The 10,301-nt window shown below is 45.4% G+C and overlaps 1 long non-coding RNA gene across 1 annotated transcript in view; it reads right to left on the bottom strand.

Annotated features, from left to right (window-relative positions):
* Nucleotides 1–256: 256 nt before the first annotated feature.
* Nucleotides 257–10,301, bottom strand: part of LOC117801386 — a 28,388-nt gene continuing 18,343 nt past the window's right edge. The window contains exon 4 of the long non-coding RNA XR_004623876.1: nucleotides 257–281. This is a non-coding gene — a long non-coding RNA (uncharacterized LOC117801386). The remainder of the gene's footprint in view (nucleotides 282–10,301) is intronic.

The raw sequence follows: 10,301 nt of genomic DNA, 5'->3' as shown, positions 1-10,301 counted from the left end.
GGAGGCACATCGCTGCAAGGCAGCACAAAGCTTGGGGAATTGCAGAGAAAGGAACGCTTCCATGTTGGGAAGGTTTCCAGAGAGAACAACATCTGACCTGGATCTTCGAAGGTTGACTACAGGCCCAGAAAAGCTGTTGATTTCCATATGGGTCTCTCCAGTCTCGATGTGAAACACGCAGTATAGATTTATTTTCTCTTCCCATCCTTAGGGCTCGGCTCCCATCCTCTTGGTCGCCACTTGCTCTGTTGCCGAATGGCCATGTTCTCCTTGTGTGTGTCCTTAACGTGGACCATATAAAAATGACACTCTACCACTTGCACATGTCATAATTCATTCGTTAATCACATGTAGAAACTTATTTTTGCCTGGAGCTTAAAGGAGTATTTTTGGTATTGAAGTTTAGTTACATTAGTTACTAGTTATGGCAGTCTAGTTACAGCAGACTGTATATACGGTATACCAGTTGACGTAGTGTTACATTTGTTAATGTAATGTTACAATGGTTCATTAGTGTCAGGTGTTCAATATCGTGACTGGATAGTCTACACGTTACGCTGTGCTTGCCACGAGTGTGGCCACTATCTGTCACCATACAGCGCTATGACTCTACCACTGACTCTATTCCCGATGCTGGTTTGAATGCATCGGAATAAAGAGCCTTCGTCATCATACACTATCTAACCAACTGACACAATACTTACATTGTTCCAATTCAGCCATACTGCCAAGAAAAATGGCCCATGGTTTGCTTCCCAGCAGGACATGGACAATTAATTCCATTTCCAGCAGAATCCTTCAGCGATGACAATCTCTTCTCCTGAAGGACTTTGCTTTCAAGCCGTCCATCTATCTTGTATCTACCCATTCATCCTCTCCCTCCACCAATATTGTTTGAGTGCTTACCATGTATCAAGTACTGATGACATGTTCTGAATGAACGTGTTTTCTTGGCTTTTTCATATGCGTCTGTCCTATTTTCTGAGGAAGGTGTAAACAACTTAAAGACCTGGTTTACGGTTTCTCTGTCTTCTGCAATCATCTTACACACACACACACAGCCCTCCATCACTACCAAAAGCCATATCATCAGGGAGCAAGAATTCCTGTCCCCTTCTGGTCCTCCCAAGCTGGACTTGAGATGAATGAACAAGAGAAAATCAAATTTAATTGCATACATAATGGGGAATCCACGCAAACATGGAAATGCCAAAGACAGGCAAAATGACGTCTATGTGTCTTCTTGAACGAAGGAGAAGGGAGTAAGGGTCTAGGATTCCAGAGGAAAGGAATGCACTTCACAGGACAATAAAAAGAGCACATGTTTGGTGATTAGATGTTTGTCCTGCCAGACAGATGGGTCACTCAGATAAAATTTATCTGATAATGACCTTTATTCTGAGAAAGACTCCCAGTGTTAGATGCTTCCACGTAGTTAAGGGAGGGACAAACTTTTCCCTTGAGCCTACAGGGTCTCAACTGCTTCAGCTCAAAATAATCTGCAGGCCATGCTGGGGTGGCCTGCCCTCAGGGCCTACAATCCCCGGCATACTTTCCTACCTACAGGAGGGACAGAGATGCACTTTAAAGGAGAAAAGGAGTCAAAGTATAGGATCGCCTTCTTTTCTTTCTAAATAGGAAATATCTGGGCCTCTACAGTCCCACCTTCCCGGACCCCAGACTACAACTTCAGTTTTACTTTTACCAAGAAATCCAGTTCTCAGTGATTATGATTTGATTCAAGTTTATTTCTTGGCAATCTATCCTCCTTTATGTGATAAGCCACCGAAAGTTGCTTGTAAGTATCAGTCACGCGGACCTTACGGATTCTGGGAAAAGAGGCACATTCTCAGTCATAGGAAGTAAGGTTGTGGGGGAAGGGAGGTTGGGGATCTCCCCATCCGACACCTTGCCAAGGTACAAACCCTCCCCGTGCTTTCCACGCAGCCCCAGGGAGGCCCGGGAGTGAGTTCCCGGCAGCGCTGATCCACAAGCCTCAACTAGCAGTTGATTTGAGTTTGACACAAACCAGATCTTGGGCCCTGCAAGCTATTTAACTTAATTACTCTTCCAGTATGGAGCAAAAATGGGAAACTGGGTGCTGTAATCAGTGCCAGTCTTCTTGACTGATCTGATTGTTAAGGCTGGGGGAAATCAGCGAAGGTGGGGGAGGCAGGCGTTCCTCGGTTTCCTTCCTACTACTTAGCTGTTATTCTGAGGAATGCATTTAATTATAGAGGGAACTCGGTTATTTGCTTTCTAGTAGCTGCCTCTTCTTAGCTATTCCTACCGGGCGCCTTTCCCTTGCCGACAAACAAAGGCCTGTTTACAACTCGACCACATCCTTGGCTCCCGGTTCAGAGGCTTCTCCCACACCAAAGGAAAGCAAGGTAGTGTGATGCAAATCGCCCCACAGTGGGCTACCTTTGCCAAGCCGGGGACCTGTTTTCAGTGGCATACAAACTAGAACCCTCCCAAGTCCCGTGAACTGTAAATAACTCGGGCTGTGAAAGGGGTCAGCCTGGTTTAATTTGGAGTTTCACAGAGCTTTTCTATAGCAATTCAAACACCGGTGAACAAACCCCTCTGGGGCCTTTAAAAAAAAATTCCAGGGCCGGCACCTCTATTTACTCTTTAGACTCCTGCCTGTCTGGTGGAGGTCTGTTCTTAAAAGCTAATCAGTGGTGGCTGCCTGGGCCCTCGGAGGCAGGCTGCCCCCTCCACACCAGGCCGAAAATGGAGCGGCTGTGCACTGGGTCCACTGGGGGATCTGGTGCAGAGAAAGCATTTGTGAAAAAGCACCACAGAGTTTAATGCTGAGGCCAGGAGGAGGACTGGGGAACCCTCGGACGGTGGCCAAGCTGAGCAGACTTGCAGTCAGCGCAGCTCCCTTCTGCAGGGGGGAAGGTGGGCTCCTGCTGCTGCCCTGTTACCTAGCCATTCCACGGGGCTCATCTGAGGGCGATCTCCGCTGCCTTCTTTTCTTGTCAAATAGATCCTCAAACCCACAGGGACTGGAAAGGTCACAGGCAACCCTGAGCATCTTTACTTTCTGTCTGTCCCTTCAGAAGCCACTGACGGGGCGATCCAGAATCCCAAAGGATCACAAGGCCAAGCGGTCCAGATGGACAGATGTCGGAACCAGAAGGTTCTAAGGACACTCCGTATCCTGCTCGAGTCTCTGTAGAAATGACTTCCATTTCCTGGGCTCTCACTTGAGCCTCCCAACAAACAGCTTAACTTGTGGCAAACAGATTTGAGTGAGCTCTTAGGAGGGACACCGTTACTGCAAGAATGTGAGGCATGGAATCCTAAATCAGATTTTAGCATGCTTGCTTGGAGGATATTTAAGTGAGAGCAGAGATTTTTAATTTTTTTTTTTCCTGAGGTTATAAGAACTGTTCCGCTTTGAACCAGATGACTCCTTCAGAGTGGCAAACTTCGCAAGATTTATTGGCAAAGACAGCTGCCTACTCCGGCAAGGAGAATGAAAAATATCCCGGCACCCACCATAAAGCAAGTTAATACCCCATGATGATCACAATCTAGAACGGCTCTCCCACGGAAGGAAGTTGAAATCTTCGGTGTACATGGGTGCGCTTCCTTTATTGAAGCATGTCGCCAGGGGACTCCTGGCAGGTTTCTGAGTGGACTCGCCAGGGTGAGGGGGCCCGCAGAGTTCAAAAGCAGCGGGCAGGTGGGCTGAGCTAACCACCGTCCTGGACAAGTGAGGCTTTGTGCTGGGCTATCAGAGGCCCTGGAAAGTCTGTCTGCCCCCAAACATTGACTGTCCAACCCTGTCCCCTTCAGCGGCAGATTTTTTTTTTAATCCATATGTGAACCAGTCTGTAAGACATCGCGTCTACAGTTAGGCAAAGAGAGTCCCTGCCAAGGGCGAAGTGTCATGTGTTGGTATCAAGCTCTCTGTTTGGATCTATCCACACGTTGCAGAGGCAGTGGGCCCCTCTGCCATGGAGTTACCGAGGATCAGCTAGCAGAAACCAAAGCCTCCCGAGGACGAAACTGGGAAGCGGGTGTGTGTGTGTGTGTGTGTGTGTGTGTGTGTGTGTGTAACAGAGAGAGAGGAAGAGGAAGAGAAAGAATAAGGATGCAGATGAGGACCACGAAGACAGAGTGAAGAATACAATGTATTGGAGCAAACACAAAAAAGGGACCATCCCGTGTTGCAGCTGTGCTTGGTCTGGGGGCGGTCTTCACCCCAGTTGTGCCCTGCTCGGCCACATAGTCATTTTTTGCTTTGCAAGATGAGGATCTAGCCACTGAGCTGCCAGAAGGTAAACGTGGGCTGGGGACAAGAAAAGCCATGGCAGTTTCAGGGGCCCTGGCAGGCATAGGGAGGCAGAGTCAAATATCTCTCTAAGGAGGATCACAGCAATCTGTCACCAGCGGGACCAAACGAAAAACGGAAGTGCCGAAAAGCAGCTGTTCTGTCGCTGTGATATGCACAGCCCCGGGCGTGTGAGGCCGAGCCCACCGACACAAAAATGAGAGCGCTCGCAAGAATGTACACGTGTGGGCACATAGTCACAGCAATGCTGTCAACGAGGAGAGCTGTGTGTGCAATCGGTTGGCTCCTTTCCTTATAAAGAACAAAGGAATACACATAGTCGATGGGGGAAAAAAAGGAGTTCTAAGTCACTTCTGGAAACATCCAATCTCATGATTCCCATGACTCCTTTCTCCTGGTAAGTTTGACTTCCTTCGGTTGGTCTCACAGCCTCTGGATTTCATTCCTAGGTGGTAAAAGCTGCCAGATGCCAACATTTGAGCTCTGTTTACGTTGGTCTCACCGTACTGGCATCCCACCACGTGTGTGAGAGCTCAAGCCACGGCAGGGAAACCAGAGACTCTGAGGCTCGGCCCCACTTGCTTTATTAGACCCCTAATAAGACCTTGTAGATTCTGCCCACTGTGGACACGTGAGTCATTCTAATTCAGCAATTAGCTGAATGCCTGAATTATGTCACCCTCTTGAGGACCCGAAGTGACTATAAGCCCGAACTCCGTGCCTGCATTTTATCCATGAGACTATGTTGGCTCTCAAGCTTAACCTCACTGGCAGCTTGATATGAACCAGGTTTTTCCTTCAATGTCATTAATTTCAAATGCACATCCCATGCCCAATTCCTTTCTTTCAATCTCAACGGTTTGAACCCCTTTGATGCCTCTCGCAGACTTTACCTTTCTTCCTTCTCAGCCACGTGGGCTGTCCCCGCTGGCTCCCGGGGTCGTCAGCCCAACTATTGCCATCTCCAAGTAAGCTCCTCCCCTTTTAGACTTTCCTCCATCTGCGAGGACTTGACCTTGCAGAATTCTTGACTGTCCCAGGTAAAACTCTATCTTGCCCATCTCTGTTCCTCTGAAAGTAAACAGAGAGTAAGCAAGCGGAGGAAAGTAGATCAAGATTATTCGTAGAAGAAACAAGGAGGTGTGGCTGAGTGAGGTGGCCCTAAAGAGAACAGAGTGAGGACATTTGAGAGGGGAAGGCAGGAGTGAAGGAAAGTGGGAACGAAATGTGGGGGAGAGGGGTCAGCTAAACCACATGAAAGGTTATAAGAAGAGAGGTCACACAAAAAGGGACATGAACAAAACCTTGGTCAAAGCCACCGTCACTTGGATTCACATAACTCTAGCAAGTCACCCTCTCCCTCAACCAGCCAAAAAAAGAAAAAGAAAAGAAAAGTGAGCAAATAAAAGACTTAGCAGAGGGTCTGAAGAGAAATAGAACTTCCTGAATACCAAGAAAAAAAGGAAATGAGGGGTCTGAAGACCATCAGTGGGAAAATCCATGATGGGGCAGGACTGGGAAAATGTGTGGATACGTTTTGCACAGTGGCACTCATCCAGACCCTCACAGGGCACAGCCCCCTGCGAGGACCCCTCGGCAGTCCATCCATCACTCATTAAAAGTACGCCAAATGAGCCTTAAGAGAGACAGATGACCTTTCATGTTTTTTCATGAATAATGTTAGCGACGGTGTCTTTCATCTTCAAGGAACTGCTCAGAGCCTCCAGAACTTTCCAAGCTCCTCTGCCCTTCATACAGCCTGAAGTGCAAGGCCCTGGGGCAGGAGCCTGGGAATGCCAAGCATCCGAGTACTATTTGATTTTTACCCAAGTGCATAGTCTTTACAAGTCAGTATCGACTGTGAAATCCCTTTGGTGAGTCAGCGTGTTGCTAAATTCTCATTGTAAGCCACAGCATAGCTTTGGCATGTACATAAAAATACATCTTCTTAAACCATGGGAGTGGGGTCCATGCTCCTACTGAAAAATAGCTCAAGAGACTAAGATTCTCTCTCTCACTCTCTGCTCTATCAAAGCACTGTTGGTACAGGGGATCATCGGTTCCTAAACAAGATTCTTGGGAACTTGACAGTGAACACATGGAATTTTAAAAAGGGAGGAAAGGGCATAGCTCAGATGATTAGGAAGCTCTGGGCAACACAGCGCTACAAAGATACTCAATATTAATACTGTAATGGAATTTTAAGTTAAGTTCAAGTTCAGATCTCCTAGAGAGAGTTCGGGCTATAGTCAGTATTCTCTTTCTGATTAATTTTTAGTCCAGTCCGTTTCTCTGCTTCACCTAAGCTAAAGAGAAGACTTAGAAAAGGTTTGGGTCGGGAGTCGTTTTTCTTTTAAACCCCAGTGTGCCAACCGAACATCTGGACCTTGAAACCACATCCCTACACCCATTATAATCGTTCTTTGTCTTTTTACGCAGAGAACCCACCTTCCTTCTACACTGAATGCTTATCTTTAGGTTAGCATCTGCATTACTGAATTTGCTCTGGCTGTGAAGATTACATCCATGAACAAAATATATTTTTATACAGAGTAATTAAAAAACAGAGACAGTTAACCGACTTTGCACTGCCTCATTCCCCAATCTGTCACTGATTTCTCAGGGTTTAGTTAGGAAAAGATGAGGAAGCCGACCCAAAGGAAGAAAGAAAGGAAATAAGATGGAAGAAATGAAGAAAGAGGAGGAGGGAGGGACCAAAGGAGAGAAAGATGGATGGAGGAATTAAAAAAATAAGTTTGTCTTCAGTATCTGTTTATGACCCATTCACGCTTTCTCCTCCTGGCGTCAGTCTCCAAAGCGTTTTGTGTTCAGAACAACTTCAGTGCGTACACAGCACATTTTCACGAACGAGGACAAAAGTGCTACATCTGTCTCCATCAAGACGATGACTGTCCACATCTTCCATCCATCATAAGCCGAGACAGAAACATTCTTGTTCTCTCATGAGTACAGTGTAGGAGATAGGAAAGAACAGGCTAGAAGAGCTAATGAGAGTAGGTACGGACTAGCCACATTGCCGAAAGCCATGAAAGGAGATATGCCAAAGGGAGGGAAATGCTGTCTCTGACGTCCACATATCCCCACACAGATGCCCACATCTACATCCTATCTGCAGAAATTTCTCTGCCTCTGGGGAACCTAGGTGGCTCAGTCAGTTAAGCATCTGACTCTGGCTCAGGTCATGATCTCAGGGTCCTGGGATCGAGTCCCTAGTCGGGTTCCCTGCTCACCAGGGAGTCTGCTTCTCCCTCTCCCTCTACCCACCCCCCACTCACGCTTTCTCTCTCAAATAAATAAAATCTTTACTTTTTAAAAAAGATTTTATTTATTTATTTGAGATAGACTGAGAAAGAGAGAGAGGGAGGGAGGGAAAGCACAAGCAGGGGGAGCAGCAGGCAGAGGGAGAAGCAGGCTCCTCACTGAGCAGGGAGCCCAATGTGGGGCTCAATCCCAGGACCCTGGGATCATGACCTGAGCCTAAGGCAGATGCTTAAGTGACTGAGCCAGTCAGATGCCCCTAAATAAAATATTCATTAAAAAAAGAAAGAAAAAAGAAATTTCTCTGCCTCTTAAACATGTCTTTGTAAAGACTTCTTAATGTACCACTTCCTTTTTAAAAGGTTTATTGAGATATAATTTAAATACCAAAAAAAAAAAACCAGACAAACCACCATACACTATACATATTTAAGTGTATAAATTGAGAAGATCTGATATATGTATACATCTGTGAAGCCATCACTACGATTACAATAATGAACATATCCAACACTCTAGAAAGTTCTTGTGCCCTTTTGGAATACCTCTTGAAAAGAAGTTTCTGTAATGATGTTTTCAATGTTGTTCTGGCTATTCTAGATCCTCTGTAGTTCTATACGATTTTTAAATCATTTTGCCAATTTCTACATACGAGCCTGCTGGGATTTTGAATGGCATTGCATTTAATCAATAGATCAATCTGAGTAGATAGACATCTTAATGATATTGAGTCTTCCAACCCATGAACATGGTATCTCTCTCCATGTATGTGGATTTGCTTTAATTTAGCAGTACCTGTAGTCTTTAGGGTACAGATCTCTCAAATCTTATGTCAGATTTATCCCTGAGTACTTCCTGTTTGAGGCTATTGTAAATGGTATTTTGAATTTCAATTTCTGGTTTACCTTATATCCTGCAATCTTGCCAAACACAATTATTAGCTCCAGTAGCTTTTTGTATACTCCATCAGATTTTCCACATAGACTACCATGTCATCTGAACATAGTTTTCTTTCCTTCTGTCTCAAATAGATGCCTTTTTCTTTCTCTTTCTGGCCTGAGTACATTGGCCACTGTTTCTGGTACAGTGTTGAATAGAACGGGTGAGACTGGACATCCTTATTAGTGATCTCAGGGGGAAAGTCATTCAGTCATTCACAATTCAGTATGACGTTAGCTATACATTTTTCATACGTGCCCTTCATCAGATTTTTCATAGATGCCTCTAAGGTTTTATCATGTAGGAATTTTGTTCCCATTTCTGGTTTGCTGAGAGTACTTTTCAGGAGTCAATAATAGATCTAATCAGTTTTCTTTTCTGCATTTATTGAAATCATCACATGATCTTTCATTCTAGCTTGAGAATATAGTGAATTACATTCATTGATTTTTGAATGGTGAACCAAAATCTAAAGATAAACCCCATTAGTCTTTGTGTCACCCTTTTTATATATTGTATACGACTCTCAAAATTTTATTTGGAATTTTTGCATCTATGTTCATGAGGGATATTGTTTTGTATTTTTATTTTCTTTAGAATGTCTTTATTTGGCTTTAGGGACCAGGGCAACGCGGATCTCACCAAATGATTGGAAAATGTATTAGTCAAGCTATAGTAAGAAGTCAGAGCAATTTGAACAGGGAAGTTTAATATTAAGAATCATTAACATAAAGGATTGAACTAATGAAGCACTGGCTAATAAGAAGTAGAGAGAAGTCTATGGGACACCTGGGTGGCTCAGTGGGTTAAGCGACTGACTCTTGATTTCGGCTCAGGTCATGAAATCAGGGTTGTGAGATCCAGTCTTGCATCAGGCTCTGCCCTGAACGTAAAGCCTGCTTAAGATTCTCTCTCTCCCTCTCCCTCTGCCCCTTCCCAACCCTGCTCATGCACTCTCTCTTAAAAAAAAAAAAAAAAAAAAAAAAAAAAAAAAAAAAGTAAAGAGAAGTCTAGCTAAAATAGGAATAGCAGGTTTTTGGAGCAACCACCCCTAGGGCTAAACTCCAGACCTCAGCGGAGGTCTCATGGTTGTGGCTTCTCAAAGACAGACCGGTCCCTATGGTATGCACCAGGAGAAGCTGATGGAAACCTACCTTCCAGGGAAAGCTGTTCACGGGGCCACGGCTCACTAGAATTCCTCCACCATCAGACTGCTGTGGGGGCATGGGGAGAAGCTGCTGGCCACAGAGCAGTGCTGGGCCCTGGGCCCCGCGAAAGGCAGGGAGGAGAGAAGGCCACCCTCTTCAGGAGCCTGCCCCGGGAGGAGTTCCCTACACTGTGCCCAGTGGCTCGCCGGGAACCCGTGCCCAGTGCCAGAGCCGGATGCTCAAATCTGTGTCACGCTAGGTTGTTCCCTATTCTCTCTTCTCTCCATTTCACTTTCACGGGGCCTCTATTGCTATTTGTTCAAGGGTTCTAATCTTTTCTTCTGCAATACGTACATTCTGTTAATCTTTTCCAGTCTGTTTTTCATCTCACATATTCTAGTTTTCAGCGGGAAGTTCCATTTGGGCCTTTTTAAACATCTTCTACGCCTTCACTTAGCTTTTGAACACAGGGAATACAGGACCGGGATGTCCACCTATTACGTCTACCATCTGGGTCATGTCTGAGTCAGTTTTGATGGATTTTTCTCTTCATTACAGGCTGTACGTTCTTGGCTCTTTGCTTGCCTGGTGATTTTGGATTAGACACTCTAAATTGTGAGTTCTGT

The sequence above is a fragment of the Ailuropoda melanoleuca genome, chromosome 3 (genome assembly GCF_002007445.2).
Source record: "Ailuropoda melanoleuca isolate Jingjing chromosome 3, ASM200744v2, whole genome shotgun sequence".
NCBI lineage: Eukaryota > Metazoa > Chordata > Mammalia > Carnivora > Ursidae > Ailuropoda > Ailuropoda melanoleuca.
This window is presented reverse-complemented; position numbering and strand designations above follow the sequence as displayed.